Source organism: Danio rerio, chromosome 6, assembly GCF_049306965.1.
Source record: "Danio rerio strain Tuebingen ecotype United States chromosome 6, GRCz12tu, whole genome shotgun sequence".
NCBI lineage: Eukaryota > Metazoa > Chordata > Actinopteri > Cypriniformes > Danionidae > Danio > Danio rerio.
The window spans coordinates 20614876-20635527 of NC_133181.1; the positions used below are offsets into that span (position 1 = coordinate 20614876).

Sequence of the window (20652 nt, forward strand, 5' to 3'; positions counted from 1 at the left end):
GTGACCCCTGGACTAGTCTTTGGTTGAACGCAGTGAATGAAAGCACAGGAGGGAAGCAGCAGTCTGGATGCAGCTATCACACATTACTATGAGCTATTACATATTTCTTTATCACACACTGATGGATTCAAAGATGGCCAGATCTACCATGTAGAAACTGACAAAAACAACTCATTTTTAGCCATTCTGACAAATAATACACCAACAAACAACAGACCATTTCACAAAGAGGATAATGACGCATTTCAACAGTTCTCTTAAATAACTGAGTGTTTGATAAACTAACATTTGTACATTTATACAGCTTTAGAGCTACATATTTGCTTCGAAAGAGGTATTTCTAATGTAGTGTATGAGCAGGTCAGTGCATTTGACTATAGAAATATATAAATATTCTGCAGTTTTCAGTCTCACATGATTTTTAATGTTGAGGTTTTCTTTTTTATGTGCGCAAACTGAAATGCTTTCTATTGACAACCGCTGCTGAGAAACCTAGAAATGTGAAAGGAGGTCTATATTATTTTAACTTGGACCATAGAATAAGCAGTTGTTATGGCTTGTTGTGCATTTTAAACATACTTAATGACATAAAAAGAGCCAATCCATTGATTACTCCTTACTTATTCTGCTTGATTTTGATTGGCCGGTGAGCATTCTAAGGTGTGCAGGTCAGATAAATAGTTCCAGCAGGTTTTGAGTGCATTACAGCTCTGTATCACTACGCTGAATGATTCGAGTTATTTCACAGTGAGAAATGCAGATCAAAACACAACTGAAGGCTTACTAAACCTACACGCAGGAGCAGTTTGAGGACAAAAACCTGACAAATAAAGTCGAAACAGTGAATTTAGCAGCTGTGGATAGCAGAGGAAGACCACTCCATTGCATTATAAGAAAAATAATACAAAGTCTACATTTAAAAGGGATAGTTCACCCAAAAAATGGGAATGTGCTCTCGATTTACTTACAAAAGAAGATAGTTTGAAGAAAGCTGAAAGCATGTAACCACTGACTTCCAGAGTAGGAAAAACAAATACTAAGGTCCAAGCCCAATTCTACCCCTTAGTCGTTCCTCTTACCCAATTATCTTTAGCTTGAAGGCGTAGGGCTAAGGGGAAGGGCTAGATAGCCCTTGAAACAGATTTTTCAGGGCCACACTCGAAACCAAGGGGTAAGAAAATTTCCCAGAATACACCAGCTACTGCACACGGAAGTCAGGAGATGCACAAATTAGTATTTTTGTCAATATTACGAATTTCAATAACAAACAAACACATGTTTTAATACATTAATAACCATGTTTGTGTTTTACCATCATGCTTTAAAAAAATATATCATCAAAAAACCCCGCTAAATTTCGCTATTTATAATCCCTAATAACTCCTGTATAGTCGTCCCACAGTATACTTTTACATCTGACACTAGATGACACTCTGTCAGAAAAGTCCAGTGGTTGGGAATGAGCTGTTTACAGTGTCTGCTATAACGTTAATGTTGTTTTCATGTGTTTACATAGATGAATACGGCCACGGTGTAAATGCACAGTACAGTTACGAGCTTATTGCCACATTGTATGGTTATGATATTGTGGCCTTCAGTGATTTCCTGAAGATAAACACCAAGAAATAACACAACTAGAATAACTACAGCAAATGCAATCGTCTGATTTCATAAGAGATGGCGATGACACATGATGACGTGTGCAGGTGCTGTAGTGCTGTTCCAATTCTTAGGGGTAAATTTTAAAGCCCTTCACACTCTGTTTAAAGGGCCAAGGGGAAGGGGTACAACAATAGAATTGGGATTACGCCTTAGTCAACGGTTTTCAGCTTTCTTCAAAACATCTTCTTTAGTGTTCAACAGGAGGAAGAAACTCATACAGGTTTGCACCAAGATAAAAAAGTGAGTAAATGACAGAATTTTCACTTTTGGTTGAACCATCCATTTAGTAACACTGACCAAGTCAAATGGAGAGAAATATAGCGAATATTAGGATTCAATGGCTCAGTTAATCCTTACATACAACATTGTAGTGCATAGTATGTCGAAACCAAAGAAACCGCTTGTTACGAGTGACGTCATGCAAATACCAGGTCCAATCGCTATATCAAATTGTATGTGGAGGCTCAACAAAGGGTAATAATAAACGTTTACAAAGCGATTTAATACTTTCGAAAATCACAATCGGTGTATATATCCATGCCTAATATCAGATAGCCAGAAAGTGATCAATTTTTTATTCATTCATTCATTTTCCTTTGGCCTAGTCCCTTTATTTATCAGGTTTTTCCACAGCGGAATGAACCGCCAACTTATTTAGCATTTGTTTTACACAGCCCTTCCAGCCGCAATCCAGCACTGGGAACGAAATAGTATAAAAAACAAATACTAAGTCACAGGTGCCAGGTTTGGAGAGTGAGTAAAACACAGAATTTTCATGTTGAACCATCCCTTTAGTAGCGAAGACCAAGTCAAAGGGAGAGAAAGCGAGTTAACAAATACTACAACTCAATGGCTCATCAATTAATCCTTACATCCAACATAGTAGTGCATAGTATGTTCGAAACCAAAGAAACCGTCACGCAAAGCAGCTTCTGGATCCAAGAGCTCTATCAAATTGTATGCGGAGGCTCAACAAATGGTAATAATAAACGTTTACATATCGATGTAATACTTCGAAAATCACGATCGCTAAATATTTATATATATACATGCCTAATATTAGATGGCCAGAAAGTGATTAATTTTTTTATTCATTCATTAATTTTGCTTTGGCTTGGTAGCTTAAAGGGTCACGAAACACCAAAACACATGTGTTAAGCTGTTGACAGTGGTATATGTGTCCCACACTGGTAAAAACACTATTAGGACACCTATATTTCACTAAAAAGTGTAAATTGGTTGTTTTTGCGTTATTTCAAGCAAATTCGTACTTCCGGTTTGAAACGATTTTTTGAAGCTGCGTCACGGTCATGACATAATAGCGTGTATTCCAGCGTGCAGACTGGACGTCTGTGCCAGAGTGTGTCTTATTACGTCTTACAGTGTGCTGCATTAATGCATGAGTAAGGCTTGGTTCAAACCAATCAGCGCGCTCTATTGTGCAACTTCATTAATATTCATTACTGTCAGAGTGTAGACGGCAGAGACGCCACGTTGTGTTGGCAAAACAAGCGTGAAGTGTTGCTTTTTATAGTTTGCTGCAGTTAAGTTTAGTTTTCATTTTCTCTCTGTGAGAGCTCAGACTCACGTGTGGATTAACAGTGTACGCAACATGACACGCGACAACAATAACTTGCGTGTCCAAGGAGGATTATTATTTACCTGAGAGCTGTTCTCATCTGCAAACTCTGAGATCCAGATTCGCTTTAGTCTCCTCTTAATAAAGACGTGGCTCTAGTTGCTGGTGATTGTCCTGTCTCTACAGATTTGGTAAGTGAGCGACCAGTGCTCTTTGTTTATTCAGTTCGTATTTTATTCGTATCAAACAAACTATTGCAACGAGTGTAAACAAGTTAGCACTAACAGTTACAACCAAACTATAACCTTGTGTTGGATTTTGTGACCGGAATAACACACGCGGCTTTCTGACACTACCTGCCGTGTGCATCTAAGTTTCCAGGAAATGCAGAGTTTTTTTTCTCTCATTCGCTGTGCGGTAACAAACATTGCATGAAAAATACACGCTTAGAGCAGTTCCTTGAATCAAATATCACGTTTGTCAGGAGGGACATGAATGAATTCCCTGAATGAAAGAGCCAAACTGCAGTTAAAGTCCCCCATTTAATAATCTGGCAAATAATTCGACTACAGATGTCCATGTAAACACAGTCACATTGTCCGCTGTGGTTGTGTGTTTTGACTCTGAAATTCAGCGCGCCCAAATAGACACTCCCACACCAAGCATATTTTCTTCCTCCGACACTCCCCCCTAAACAGAGCTGGACACGCCCACCTTTTTGACTTTTTCCAAAGTAGAGGTGTGAAAACACCCTGCTGAAACGAGGGGGTTTCATGGCCCTTTAATCATCAGGGGTCACCACAGCGGAATAAACCGCCAACTTATCCAGCATTTGTATTAAGCGGTGGATGTCCTTCCCAGTACTGGGAAACACCCATACACACTCATACACTATGGCAAATTTAGTTGATCAGTTCCCCTATAGCGCATGTGTTTGGACTGTGGGGGAAACCGGAGCACCTGGAGGAAACCCACGACAACACGGGGAGAACATGCAAATTGGCTTGCACCGTTTACCGATACTATGGTAGCATTGAGATACTATGGCTCCAAAATACTCGCATTGCTGCTGTAGTTTGTAAACGGTAGTATTGTCATTAGCGATCTATCTACAAATCACAATGTTGCATGTGGAAAAAGTGACTAAAACGTTCACACGTTTGTGCAACAATAAATCATTTTATTTTAATAGTCTGTGGAGCACTTTAAGGTCGCAAAACTGTGTAGAATTCACGCCTTTTAAGGTAGCCTATTGCAAGTTTTCTGATGTTTCAGTTCGAACGTACATCGGTTCATCTCTGTTCCTGTTAATATGATTTAGTAGCTACAACAACCGCGACAATCTCTTAAAAAGAACGACTCTCAAAGTGAAATTTTGAATACATGATAAGACAAAATATAGATAAAAAAACAAAATAGCAAGAAGAAAACATTTAAAAAATTAGCCATATAGCCTAATTTTGTTGGAAAAATACGATTTTTAGAACGAATTTCGTTTGGTGTAATTTGTACCTTTATTTTAATGTATTTTTTGTTGGTCAGTTATCTACAAAATAGTTTAGGTGAAGTGACGTGCAAACACTTTTTTCAGTAATAAGGGAATTCCAAATGAACTTCAACTAGGCCTATTATAACATATAAAATATAGTATTTCTGAATATTCAACTTTATTTCATAGATTTGAGTATCGCAATGCTACTTGGTATCACGATACTTCAGCTGGTATAGTATCGTAATGTAAATTAGAGAAAATTTACAAACTAATTTCGAAAGCAGCATGTGATATGATTGACTGCAGCTGGTCACCCATCTACATTCATAAGTTAGCAAATCAGATTAATCCTAACTCACTATAACTAGCCTAGCTAGATCTACTCCCTCATCTTCGTTTTCCGAAGAAACCCCCCATTCACCCCTTTACCACAGGGGAGCTCTCAAGAACCGCCTGATCTCGTACTCCCCTGACGGAGCCCTGGGCTCAGCTATCTCCAAGCTCAGGGTTCTCTCCCGGGACAGCATGCCAAACCTGCTAACATTTGTCAAAGAATATCTAAGTGTGAACTCTTGAAATGTTATCGCAACAACCCTGCATCCAACGCCAACTGACCCAGCCCGGGCTCGAACCAGCGACTTTCTTTGGCCCCAGTGCTAACTAATCGATGAGCCACCGTGTCGCTCCCCCCTATATTTTTTGAACATAGTTAAAATATTGCTGTAAAATTCACTTTAATGTGTTATATGACTAAAATAGGGGACATAAACGAATATTTTAGCAGGTTGGACCTGGACACAGTATTTCAAACGTCACGACTTAGCAAGCGGATATTCTTTGTGTGTGTGTGCTTTTCTTCCACTTTACTTTAGGCTCACTTAATCCCTCCTCAAGAGTGTCCCAAGAAGTGCTCTTACTTTACAGACACCTAAAGACGTCCGCACACCCAACCATGAGCACGGGCCGGAGGAGTGCATGTCCGTCCAGTAGTTTAACATATTAGCTGGTGTGGTATGATGGACGGACACCATCGTCTGGTAGCAGCAGCGGCTGTACGGTACGGCCGGTCCTCCAGAGAAGAATGGAGAATGGGTTGGATTGATTCCTGCGGTGTGAGCACAAATCCCTACAAACACATCCTCCGGGGGCAAAGGTTTGGGTAGATTTATGGCAACCGCAGCTAGGGACAGCTTTAGCAAAGCTGAGTGAGAAAGCACATACGCCGTCCCACTGCAGTAATCCGGGAGGACCATCCCAGCGTATGCAGTCTCCGACATGAAGTGTCTGCTGGCAGGATTGCGATCGGGTGCGACCTGCATATGAACACGACCTAAATAAAGCTCAAGAAGTTCGCTCTTGTCTCTTTTAAAGACTCTTCGATTAGTTCTTTTCCAATAACCGGGTCTGTTGGTTGACCTACAACGAAGAGGGTCATGACCCGGTGACCTCTGACGTGCACTTCCCCACCCCAAGTGTCCCGGATTGCCTGGCGAGCCTTTCTATTAGGAGGTGCAGTTGCTACTAAAGTGATGAGGTAGGGTTTGGCACGTTCGCACACGTGGATGCTAGGCATCAGCAAGAACTCCTCAGATCGGGTTGGAGGAACACTGTGTGGAAGAACCACCCCTTGAGGACTTTCCAATCGGCTCATCCCCAGCGCAGTCACCCATAATTCAATGACGTCAACGAAGAGGAAAGCAAGCAGGGAGCCACAGAAGACTATAATGAGGAGGTAATGGATGATCCCCAAATGGCCTCCTCGCTTCCCGAAGTGAGCTTTGCATATCCTGACACTATACCCCACCATTTTTACCATTGTTTGGGGTGTGGATGTAGCCGAATGTGTTAAATTAGATCCAGTGAAAGGATAAAATCTCCAACGCAAGATGTCCAGTTCAGGATGCACCAACTGCAAGAGTAAAACAAGAGAGTGGTTAATAATAAATATGTTATTGTCAATATATTGTAGTGGGTTTATAGAGACATTTATTTCCATATTTATTCTGCTGTGCAAATACAGATTTATTAGAGTTTCTATGCTCATTTTTTTTATTGGAGTTTCTATGCTGGTTTTCTTTTTATTGGAGTTTCTATGCTGGTTTTTCTTTTTATTGGAGTTTCTATGCTGGTTTTTCTTTTTATTGGAGTTTCTATGCTGGTTTTTCTTTTTATTGGAGTTTCTGTGCTGGTTTTTCTTTTTATTGGAGTTTCTTTAGGAGAATTATAGAGGAACTTTTATTATGTAATCACTATATAATCACTGTATAATCTGCCACTATTAAAATACACTGTTAAAACATATAGAAATACATTCAAGTGATGCAGAGCAAAACACACAGAAGTAAACAGCGGTGAAGTAAGACCATTCAGACAGCATATGCAACACGTATTGATGTATTGACCATGACAAAAACAACTTAAAAACAACTTTGCTCAACCTGCATGGCAATAGCATGCATAGGGAGAATCATTTAAAAAGTGTTGAAATATGACCTTTAAGATGTGCAAAAACAGAAAAACATACAGCCATCAATATAAAGGCTAGAATCCTATTGGAGCCTGGAAATAACGTGATGCTCATGCTACACCACTGTTTCATGATGACTATAGGAAAAACGTGTATATAAACTGTGGGTTTTGGAACATTTGTAGGAGAGAGATCGATCGACCAACTCTACTGTAACAATAAACTGCTTCAACTTGACAACTTTGAAGACCTCAGCCTCTTTTTTGAAACTTAGAAGATGTTTGTCGAGATCCAGCGCAACTTTCCACAACATAATTTGGCGCCCAACGTGGGGCTGGATTGAGGGTGGTCGAAAGAAGGTGTCAATAGGGCCGATCCTTGGCAGACACTCACGCAGAGACCAAAAAGCGCACAGATTAAAAAAGGTGAGCAAATTTTTGCTTTATTTTGGTTCTCTGATGAGTGTACTGTGGGGTGGACCAGACGCCTGAACTTGACAATAAAAAATACCTCACCATTAAAAAGAACCTTTGAATTGGCTACATTTATTAAAAGAACGATAAAGTAAATGATAAAGTAATAAAAGTATAGTGAAGTGAACTATTTATAAGAAAAAGAGGTCTTTCAGGTTGTCAAGGTATGTGATTGTACTAACAAATGGCTGTAAATTATGCACTAACTAATAGCTTTGTATTATATACTAACAAATGGCTGTAAATATATGCGTATGAAAGAGAGGTACATGCATGAATTGCTACGCGAGAGGCGTGAGCGGAACGCGCGGAGGCAGCGCTAGGGGTCGCTCTTTATAGATGTAATCAGAGAAAAGGAGCGCTCCGCGTCTCTGTACCCGCCTGTGGATTGAGTAAGACTCTCCCGATAGGGGCAGGGAAATTGGGAGGAGGCCTTTAATCTGATTCCAAAAGCACCTATAGGGAGGGCTGGATCTCAGTGAACTGACCTGTGTAAGTCTTGTTAGTCTATATGTTGTGTTTTATGTGGGTCTGGACCAAAGTGAATGGGGAAATTTTTTCTTACAATTCCTAGAAAAGAGGATTAAATAAGAAAGCATATAATGCGAAATCTGTGAATGAGGATGCATGTGATGAGAGAATTGAATTTAAAGCATGAGTAGGGTGTGTGCTTAAGGATGTTGAGTGTTAGAGAGAAATTTCTAAAGGTGTAGTGTGAGAGAAAGTTAGTATTATTATTAAGAGAATAAAATATAGATAAAAATATGAATTGATTAGAGAATGAATAAAAATTGCACATGCTGTGCTGGAGGGACAAAGCAAACAAAGTGGCCACAACAATTAAGAAAAGCAGTTTTGCATGTAAAAAAAAAGTTTGGTTTGTCTCCCAGGACCTGCTTGTGATGGTAAAGACACTTTAACTGTTCCCCCAAATTAAAATAAATAAAAGTAATGAAGGGAGGTTTGAATTCTAGATAAAAAAGAATAGTTTGCATGCAAATGATCTGTGTCTGTTTGTTAAGAGGCCTTGATAGCGACAGACGTTAACTAGTAACTGTTACTCAGATTTGGGAAGTTATTTAATGATGATATACATAGAACAGATATATTTCAAGAGTGAGTTCTGAATGTGTGGTGACAGTTAAGAGATTAAAAGCAGATTGGATTATAGAGATGTGCACAAGGAAATTCCTATAGTTATCGCTTTAGTATTGTGTGTGTCTGTGTTTGTGTGAATGGTTGTGTAAAATTCCATATTAGTGGACAAGCAGAGCCGCCCTCCTGCACCATCCCTTAAATAGAGCATGGCAGAGTTGGACGCTCTCTGTGTTACACTGAGAGGAATGAATGACTGAATGAGCCCTGTAGATATAAAGGGACAAATGTTGAGTGAATGAGTCCTCTAAATGTGAAGGACTAGAATGTGAGAGTGTGTTTAACTGTTTGTGTTTAGTAGTTTGTTTGTGATAAATAGTGAAATAAAATAATCATCATTGTAGAATATAGTATAAAGATGGACTGCAAATATTGTGTGATATAGAAGAGGTATATGATATATATTGGAAAAATATAGAATAGACTGATACAGTTTAAGGAAGAGATTATAATATTTAGGAAATAAATAAATTTTGTTCAAATAGAAAGATATAAAGAAATATATTAAACTAAAGAGAAGTATATAACATAAGTTGACATGTGCATACAAAGAGATCATAATTTAAGTTCTTAGAATATAATTTAATTTAGGGAATAATAGCATCTGATTTAATATTAGTGAGGTGTAAAAGTGTATATTACAAAATAGTATAAGATAAATAGGATAAAGTAAATACAATTTGGAAAAAGATTATGTGTTATATAAAAGTATAAAGTAATAATTAAAAAAGTAAACATTTATGAACAGAGGGGAATAACACATCATAGAAAATATTAGAATTAGGATTAAAAATATATATATATAAGATATGAATAATTTATATTTAAATACTCAACTAAGAGAGAACAGAACAGAAAATAATGGCAAAAGGAAGGAACATTTGATGTAAGCAGTGTGTGAGAGAGAGAGAGAGAGAGAGAGAGAGAGAGAGAGAGGACAATGGGTCAATGACCAATACAGAGGGAAATTATGGAAGTAGCAAAAGAACTTAAAATGGATTAAAAGCAAGTAGGGAAAGGTTAAAACTAAAGAGATGAGTGTGTAAAAAAAGAGTGAGAAAATGTACTATAGAATTGAAACAGATTTAGAAAATGTTAGAGAAATTCAAACAATGTAAAGAAAGGCCAACTAGTGGGAAAACACTAGAATAGATTAGGGAAAAAAAACAAGCTGAAGCGAAAGAAAGGAATTAGAAGAAAATAAAAGAAACGGAAAATTAGCAAAAGATACAGTAGACTTAGTAATAAATATTAAGAAGAATTTACTATTGGACAGCAAATAGAAGAACATAGATGAGAGGAGTCTTTATTTGATGAAGGAAAAATGGGAAAGTGGAAAAATGCTTAGATTATTAACTAAGCAAATTGTTATATTAAATTAAGGGGCAAGGAGATGGACTTTGAAGGGTCCTAGCCTTTTCGCCTGCCTGACATCCCTGAAGGCATTGGGAAATAGATTAAGGTGTTTTGAGAAACACAAGGAGCAACTTGTTGACTGTGGACTCTTATCACATGAACTAAAGCAGTGAGCCAGGCACTGCATACAGAGAGCTACTGAGACTTGACCCATCGACATATGTTCAAAAGACACTTAAAGAAGGAGAAACAAAAGACTGATGAACTGATCAAAAAGCTAAACTTTCCAGCAACATCAGCTGGGTGAAAGTGAAGCCAGCACCAAGAGGGAGGAGAAATGCTCAACACTTTAACTCCTTAAATAAGCAGGAAATGTGGGGATTCCTGAATACAACAATGCAAAGACTGCACCATCTGTGGAACAGTTGCCTTGGGGTGCGAGGGAGAGAGATTGGCTATGGCCTAGCAAACTCAATCTCAAAAGCCCAGTAGAACTATGATCCAAATCAAGTATGTTGCAAATTAAAACAAAAGTGTAGCCTTTCTTGTATCAAATCAGACTCCTGTCAATTGATTAGTTAGAAAGTAATTTTATAAAATAGGACTTTACATTTAGTAAAAGAAATTTGAATTAAATAAGGATTATGAAATAAAAAGATAATATCTATTAATTAAAACGGATAGAAGATGTAATTAAGACAATTGATAATGGGAAAATAGATTGAGTTAAAGCATTTCTGAAGCAGGGCTAGTAAAAAGAAGAATTTGTCTATGCAAATTTATAATTTTAAAAGAGATTTAGACTTAGAAAATTATTATCAGAAAGAAATTGAAGGAAAAAGAACAGCACAAGAAAAAAGGTCAACAGTGAAAAGCTCTAAGTGTAGTAAGAGATGATTTGGGGAAAAAAAGGGGTTTAATGTAATAGATTTTGTTTAATATATCCATACAAGTAAAAAATGGAAACTAAATTTGAGGACTAAAGAGTAAAGCAAAACAGAACAAAAACATTAAATGATTTTTCAGTTAACTAAAATTACATGAAAGATGTGTATACAATCAAGTCGATGGGTTGCCTTAGAAAGTAAATATTAATAGAGAGAAGTTTAGAGAAAAAATAAATAAATGCAACATTCAAATGAACTAATAGTTCAAAATGATTTAAAGAAGTACAGTTAATACTAAAAGAAATATTATCATTGCAGGACTTGGATTTAGAATTAGAAAATTAACCAGTACAGTGAGGTTTAAAATTAAACTAAATGCACATCTGCAGAGAAAAGAAGAAAAAAAGCGGAAATAGGTATAAAAAACAAAATTGAAGTTTTATTAAGAGTGGGAGTATTAACACCTAGTGATTATAATATGCAATACATAGGTCGTTGGATATTTCTATTTAGATTATATTTCAATTCAGGTATGACAGTGTATGTAATTATTAAGATTTGAATTTAAATTGAATAAATACTTTAATTATGCTGCATCAAAGCAGGTAAAAAGCAGAAGATATAAGAAAAATCAATGAGAGAAAATTTGTCAACTGAAGTTCCTACATTTTATGAACAAATGTTCCTCCTGATGTCAAATATTGTTGATAACTAGTTTCTTTTTAGCCAAGTTTAGGTAATTAGCAAAAGAGGATAGGTACCAATTAGTATTTTCATTTGCTGCTGAAAATTATACATACACAAAGTCTGAAGATCTTATGATGAACAGTAGTGTGTTACACTATCTTTACACTATTACACTATAGTTACACTATATAGTTGATTTAAATATCAGCAGCTCCATATAGCTCTAGCTCAATTAAAAGACAGAAAACCCATGATGACTTTTAGGGATGACTGAAATTTAGCATTGATGGAACAGAGAATTTAACAACAAACTGCACTAAAGAAAATTTATGAAACAGGAAAGACTGCAAAAATAAGGCCCTAAATGAACAGGAAACACAGATTTAATAAAGGCATTTGAGATGATGAAAGAAAAATTAGTTTATCATTAAAGGAAACAATACAGATTTGAAAGTTAAACAAGTGACAGAATATGAGGTAGCAAGTCATCTATAGTGCTTATAGAGCAACAATCTCAATTGAAGAAAATTGTGAAAATTAAACAACAAAAAAGTCTCTGTGAACAATCTAGCATGAAAGGGGGGAAATAGCCTATATACATAAAAGACTAATTGTTGTGCCAACAGCATCTCCAAGTATACTTATTGCCGATGCACATAAATTTGATCAAGGGTGAAGTATTAGGAAAACTTAAACAGCAAGGAGATTGGTATCCTTATTCGAATGCAGTACTTAGTGAGTTTTGTCCATGTGACATCTATGGTAAATATAATGTGAGGAAAGGAACAGCGAGCAGTACCTGAAGTGACTTTTAAGCATTTAGTAATGAGGGTTTGAGGTTATATTAAAACGAGTACAAGGCAAGAAATACATGTTTGTACTACTTAACAGGTTGGGATTAAAATCTGGTTGTGATGATTAACTATATTTCTCATGAATAAAAACATCCATTCTTAGATTTGGACTATCATCAGAAATAATTTCAAATAATGATTGTGCATTAATAAATTTAGAGTAAATTAAGTAAATTAAAAATAGCTAAATAAGTAAATAAGTGATTAAATAAATAATCAAATAAATAAATAAAACAGTTAAAGAAGTACTGTTAATTAAGAATGAATCAAAGGCTAGAGTGAAGTTTATCAAGAACAATCACAACAACTGGTCAAAGGCACCAAGAAGATTTATTAAGGCCATAACTTTTTTGAAAAACGTAAAAATAGTAAACCTGATTGAGTTTGGATTGGTAAACTGGACTAAAGTGTAAACTGATGCTTTAATGAGTTTTTATGTAAACTAACAGAAACAGGAACACTGCATGGAACACTAATTGCACATAAGTATTTTTGTCGAATAAGAAAAACTAACTGCCATGTATGAAGTTATTTATTTACAGGAACAGAACAGGGACTGACAGAAGGAAACTGTTTTGGAAGATGTTCCTGCTGTTGCTGCTGCTGATGATGCAAATAAAGATGAGTGAAAGCCTAGAGGTAACTTCTCCAAAGGTAAAGGATTATCTCAATCTGACAGAGTTGGACAAGAGTATCAAACAATTGTCTTCTTAATTTTTTGGAAAGAGGCAAAGATCCCACAGCAAAATGAATGTAAAGAACAATCATCTAAAGACAAATGCCGACCCAGAGGATATGCTTTAATCAAACTGATACATATGTGATTTATGTGGAAATTGACTGACCAGATCTCAGATTATGAACTCTTAGAAGAAACTAATAACAGTGATTGGTATCGTTGGACAAATACACAGTTGGAAAATTACAAATGTCTAATTGCCCAATATGTTTTCTAATACCCTTTAAAAAGCTTATAGTGGTTGTAAATCTTTATGATTATAGACATTGTGCAAAATTCAGGAAAATAACTGCAATATACCAAACAGTGACTCACTGTTTTGCCCTGCTGAATGTCTTGATATAATAGGAAACTTCAAATTTACATTAGAAAACAATAATAGGTTGAAAAAAGACTGTAAAGAAATGAACATCAGAGTTCAACCAGCAGTAAGAGTGATCCCAATAAAATATGTAATAAATAAGAAATTAGAATATGAATGTTATAATCAAACGAGAGGATCAGAAAATTTAGAAAAATTTAAAGGAAATTGTGCAATAATTTGGCATTTGAATAAGGAAATGTAGGAAAAAAGAAAATGCTTATATGCAAACCTTCCAAATGGCTACAGCTACAATAAAGAGTATAATGTTGCCAGTTTCTGAAGCTGCAATTATGAAAAAAAAGCGATAAGGCAGTTAACCGCACACTTGGTATTTGTACTGGACAATGTACAATTCGCAAGATAATTTCCCTTAATACAAGAATATATACAAATAGTACACTATTACTGGATCTGTGGATCAGGAGTATTATGCCCCAATATTCCATTGAATTGGAAAGGGATTTGCACTAGAGTTAAACTAATAGAGAAAGTGATAAAATGATTGGGTTAAAGAGTAAGATGACATACAAAGACCTAAGAATTGAAAGCAGCAGAATTATAAGCATCAAGTTAAGAGACAATATACACATGACTCAGAAGTTTACATAGATACAATTGGCCAGCCTAGTGGAATACCAAATACGTTTAAAGTTAGAAATATAGTAAAAGCAGGACTCGAGGTTATAGTAGTGTGTATAATTGCAATGGGAAAAATTTAAGTATGGGCTAACTACATTTATTACAACCAACAAAGATTTATAAATTACACAAATGATGCCCTTACAGCATTAGGAGAACAATTGGCTCTGACAAGTAAAATTGCTTGTCAAAACAGTGCACCATTTGCTGCACCTATATCCAAATAATAATGCCCCAAGTGGATCTTTCATGGAAGCTATGCGGAAATTGGAAAACCTGAGAAAAGAAGTAAAAGAAAATGCTGGAGCGGATAAGAACTTAAGTGATTGGTTTGCTTCTGTATTTGGATCCTGGAGACAATAATTGCTCAAGATTGAAATATGAGGAATTGCTCTACTTGTTTTTGTCCTTCTCTTTTGTTGTGTTGTGCCTTTTCTCAGATTGATGCTGAGTAAAGCTGCTGTCAAGCAGATGGCCAATGTGCAAGTTAATAGAATTGTGCATGACTGCAGAGACCATGTCTATGAAGTCTTTGGGCCAGATTTGGATCAGTTGGATGAGTTTAAAAAAAAAAAAAAAAAAAAAACAATTTCTACTTAAAATTTCTTTTTTGTCTTTTAATTTTTTTGGGACTTCTAACATTTTACTAATTTTTAATGGATGAGAGTTTTAAGCAAGGCACCATCCATAATACAAGTAAAAAAAAAAAAAAAAAAACTAACAGAGTGGACTAAAAACTAAAAATTGTGTGATTATTTAAGCCCTATTTACTAGTATACATTTCTGTATGTATTTAGGAGTTCATCGAAGCTGCCGGAGCTCATATCAGATGTACACGGGGAAAAAGGGAAGATGATTACGGTCAAGGGACACCTTGGTATCCAATGGCAGGAGATGCAGAAGAGCAGACTCTACTGGCGGTTTAAAAACCCACTGTCTGCTCCAACACCAGACAGTACTCAGAAGTACCTCTGGCGACGTGGGATAAAACATCAGATATGGCTCTTTTACAGGCGCCGAGAATATTCTACAACTATATGATTTCTATTAAACGATGATTAATCAAGTATATATGCAGTATACGCACAACTGTGAGCAAGGCTGACAAGCATATGTTTTTAACCTGTCTAATGATTATTGTGTGTTGAACTCCCCCAAAGAAAGTATTCAGTTAGGGAGAGCGGGATCTTTTACTCCCTCTAAAGTCAAAAGTAGAGGGAGATGTTTGGTTCTGTTTCTCCTCTGAAGTGCGGAGGAAGGATGCTGACAATTGATAAGGATGTAGATGGGCAACTTTTTGGTTGCACAAGTATGTTAAGACTTTGCAAGTGTTGGATTCTTAAGTTGCACTTCAGCGAGGGATTTAGGAAAGGGACTTTTTTGATTAAGTCCCTAAGGGGGGATTTATTTAGGAGAATTATAGAGGAACTTTTATTATGTAATCACTATATAATCACTGTATAATCTGCCACTATTAAAATACACTGTTAAAACATATAGAAATACATTCAAGTGATGCAGAGCAAAACACACAGAAGTAAACAGCGGTGAAGTAAGACCATTCAGACAGCATATGCAACATGTATTGATGTATTGACCATGACAAAAACAACTTAAAAACAACTTTGCTCAACCTGCATGGCAATAGCATGCATAGGGAGAATCATTTAAAAAGTGTTGAAATATGACCTTTAAGATGTGCAAAAACAGAAAAACATACAGCCATCAATATAAAGGCTAGAATCCTATTGGAGCCTGGAAATAACGTGATGCTCATGCTACACCACTGTTTCATGATGACTATAGGAAAAACGTGTATATAAACTGTGGGTTTTGGAACATTTGTAGGAGAGAGATCGATCGACCAACTCTACTGTAACAATAAACTGCTTCAACTTGACAACTTTGAAGACCTCAGCCTCTTTTTTGAAACTTAGAAGATGTTTGTCGAGATCCAGCGCAACTTTCCACAACATTTCTGTGCTGGTTTTCTTTTTATTGGAGTTTCTGTGCTGGTTTTCTTTTTATTGGAGTTTCTGTGCTGGTTTTCTTTTTATTGGAGTTTCTGTGCTGGTTTTTCTTTTTATTGGAGTTTCTGTGCTGGTTTTCTTTTTATTGGAGTTTCTATGCTGGTTTTCTTTTTATTGGAGTTTCTGTGCTGGTTTTTCTTTTTATTGGAGTTTCTGTGCTGGTTTTCTTTTTATTGGAGTTTCTGTGCTGGTTTTCTTTTTATTGGAGTTTCTATGCTGGTTTTCTTTTTATTGGAGTTTCTGTGCTGGTTTTTCTTTTTATTGGAGTTTCTGTGCTGGTTTTTCTTTTTATTGGAGTTTCTGTGCTGGTTTTCTTTTTATTGGAGTTTCTGTGCTGGTTTTCTTTTTATTGGAGTTTCTATGCTGGTTTTCTTTTTATTGGAGTTTCTGTGCTGGTTTTCTTTTTATTGGAGTTTCTGTGCTGGTTTTCTTTTTATTGGAGTTTCTGTGCTGGTTTTCTTTTTATTGGAGTTTCTGTGCTGGTTTTTCTTTTTATTGGAGTTTCTGTGCAGGTTTTTCTTTTTATTGGAGTTTCTGTGCTGGTTTTCTTTTTATTGGAGTTTCTATGCTGGTTTTCTTTTTATTGGAGTTTCTATGCTGGTTTTCTTTTTATTGGAGTTTCTGTGCTGGTTTTCTTTTTATTGGAGTTTTTATATATTTTTTTTTTTTTGTTGAAATTTGTATAGGATTTATAAAATTATTTATTTAATACTGCAGCCAGGATTCTGACCAGAAGCAGGAAATCAGAGCACATCACACCTGTCCTCAGGTCTCTACACTGGCTGCCAGTTACATTCAGAATAGATTTTAAATTATTATTACTGGTCTGTAAATCACTAAATGGCCTAGGACCTCAATACATTACAGATATGCTCACTGAATACAAACCCAACAGATCACTCAGATCTTTAGGATCATATAAACTAGAAATTCCAAGAGTTCAGTCAAAGCAGGGTGAATCTGCCTTCAGCCACTGCGCCCCCCGCTGCTGGAATCAGCTTCCAGAAATGATCAGATGTGCTCCAACATTAGGCACATTCAAATCAAGACTGAACACACATCTGTTTAGCTGCGCCTTTACTGTATGAGCACTGTGCTGCGTCCGACAGATTGCACTATCATGTTTTTCGTTTTCTTTTTCATTCTTTTATAACCTATTTTAACACATTTTAAATTGTTTTTATCTGTTTTTAATCATTTTTATTGTCTGCATTTTATGTCCTAAACATGTCTTTTTTTATTCCTGTTTATGTAAAGCACTTTGTATTGCCACTGTGTATGAAATGTGCTATATAAATAAACTTGCCTTGCCTTATTTTATTAACAATGTCTGTTATATTTAAGACGACAAGCTCTGAACGTAGCTTTGAAATGACAGATTACAAAGAGCTATAAAGACGAATCCGTTCTTAATCCAAAAGACAGTATTACTTTTGTTTGTTTGTTTGTTTATAATCTTTTATCAAAGATATGTCTTCAAAGCAAAATCGAGAAGTGCAGTGCTTAAAATTCTTAAGTTTGTCCATCTTTATCCAAATGAAGTGAATTTGACAGCATACATACATGAGCTAATTTAAATACAGAACCCCTTCTGAACAATTGAGAGTCAGTTCTGAATGGTAAGAGATAGAATCGAGATGCATCAATAAATTTTTTTTTTCTCTGAAACCTATAAAGCAGCTAAACATTCAAATAATGAAGTGGCAGCCCAGAGTCCTGATCTAAACCTGATTGAACACCTCATGCTGCAATCATTAGAATTATTTGCCCCCCTTTTAATTTTTTTTCTTTTTCAAATATTTTCCAAATAATGTTGAACAGATTCAGGAAATTTTCACAGTATGTCTGATAACATTTTTTTCTTCTGGAGAAAGTCTTATTTGTTTAATTTCAGCTGGAATAAAAGCAGTTTTAATTTTTTAAACACCATTTTAAGGACAAAATTATTAGGCCTCTTAAGCTATATATATTTTCGATAGTCTACAGAACAAACCATCATTATACTATAACTTGCCTAATTACCCTAACCTGCCTAGTTACCCTAATTACCCTAGTTGAGCATTTAAATGTCTGTTTAAGCTGTATAGAAGTGTCTTGAAGAATATCTAGTCTAATATTATTTACTGTCATCATGACAAAGAGAAAATAAATCAGTTATTAGAGATGAGTTATTAAAACTATTATGTTTAGAATAAATCTGCTTTCCATCAAACAGAAATTGGGGAAGAAAATAAAAAGGGGGCTAATAATTCTGACTTCAGCTCTTTAAATATATATATATATATATATATATATTGTATTAAATGCATTTTCATCAACAATGTCCTAAACTAAAACATAAACAATGCAACATAGACGATAATTTGATGAATGTCTCTGTATTTTTTGATTATATCTGTCATAATTTGTTGCACTCACATGTTGATTCATCCAAGGAAGTAAATGACTCCTTTTACGAATGGTTCACCCGATTCATTACAAGTGTAGATCACTGCTGTGGTAATTCGGACATTACTGTGTCTAAAAGATGCTAATCATTTACGTCAGCATGTGGAAATGTGACTTGAACTTTGATACTTCACGTCTGTTACGGAACATAGTAAAAAGTTAACAGGTAAAGGTAAATATTATTACAGCTATTTATATATATATATATATATATATATATATATATATATATATATATATATATATATATATATATATACAGTATATATATATATATATACAGTATATATATATATATATATATATATATATATATATATATATATATATATATATATATATATATATATATATATATATTTATTCATTAACTTTTCTTTTAGCTTAGTCCCTTATTTATTAGGGGTTGCCACAGCGGAATGAACCGCCAACTATTCCCGTATATGTTTTACGCAGCGGATGCCCTTCCAGCTGCAACCCTCATATTATTTTATATGCTTTTATTTATTTGTTTACTTGTTGGTAATTCATTTCTTTGTGTTTTGTAAGATTATTAAAAAAACATCTTACTTTAATTATTAGTATTGAGATGAATGTTTAATTGTGACATTTCAATGTAAACTACATCTAATTTGGACATTGCAAGAATAATATTTCCAACAAAAGCATAACTAGTTTGATATAGTTTGAAACTGTTTTCGAAGTCAGTCAGCATCTTCCGGTTTAAGCGGTCTGAGGTTTGCAATTGACAGGCAAGCAGCAGCTGAACACAGCACAGCATCTCGTTTTAACCACAAAGTCTCTCTCGCTAAGTGCTGTGACTGTTAAACAACTGAGTGATTTTATCATGTTTTTATCATAAACGTTTAGCTGCATAAAACATAAGAAGTTGAGATGTTTACTTGCAGGATCTCTCAACTCTTTTTACAAGACCTGGAATCATGTTAAGACCCTGTTCTGTTGATATCAGCTCTTATACATAGGAAACTAATAGAAAAAACACTGACTCCTTAGAGGGACTGTTTCTACAATTTGAACATTAAGTGTAATTCTAGTCTTGTACCTAGCTAAATTAATCATTTTATTTTATTTTTTATTTTATCAGAATTTTTCTTCTAGAGCAGGAGAGCAGGGATGTCCAAACTCGGTCATGGAGGGCCGGTGTCCTGCACAGTTTAGCTCCAACGTCCTTTAACACACCTGCCAGGAAGTTTCTAGTATACCTGGAAAGAGCTTGATAAGGTTAACTGGGGTTGGAAGTAAATTATGCAGGACACCGGCCCTTCAGGACACACCTGTTCTAGAGTATACTTTTTGTACGTTTCAGATGACAAATTGTGAGTTATTACAAATTAATTCAATCAAATATCAAAATATCCCATACTGTATTAAGTTATAGTAAATTTTTCCTTTTATTATCACTGTCTTAATGCATAAGTATAATTTATTACGGTTTATTAAAAAACCTGTATGGTGACAAGCTCTACAGAAATAAAGATGACAAGTTGCTCAGATTATTTCTGTCATTTTTGTTTAGACTTAAATTCTCCTGATTTTTCCACAAAAATAAAAGCTTTTTAAATATGCCTTAGATATCAGATTGAAAAATTTTCTACGTAAAATGCACACTGTATTTGGTATTTTGATATCACTCCCTTTTTGCACTATTTCTTTATAATGTGTGTTCTACAGCAAAAAAAAAATTAATAAATAAAAAATTAACATGCCTTATATAATGCTTTGCAACTTCATGTTGGCTTGCCTGTATAGTTTGTATAACATCAGTAATAAGATATACAGTTAAAGTCAGAATTATTAGT

At 35.3% G+C, this 20652-nt stretch overlaps 1 long non-coding RNA gene and 1 pseudogene across 1 annotated transcript; one reads left to right on the top strand and one right to left on the bottom strand.

The window, feature by feature from the left end:
- Nucleotides 1-96: 96 nt before the first annotated feature.
- Nucleotides 97-18881, bottom strand: LOC137490199 (beta-1,3-galactosyltransferase 9-like; annotated as a pseudogene).
- Nucleotides 13135-16258, top strand: LOC137490607 (uncharacterized). The gene is made up of 2 exons (XR_012407921.1): nucleotides 13135-13266; nucleotides 15152-16258. It is a non-coding gene; the product is annotated as an uncharacterized lncRNA (long non-coding RNA).
- Nucleotides 18882-20652: the final 1771 nt, after the last annotated feature.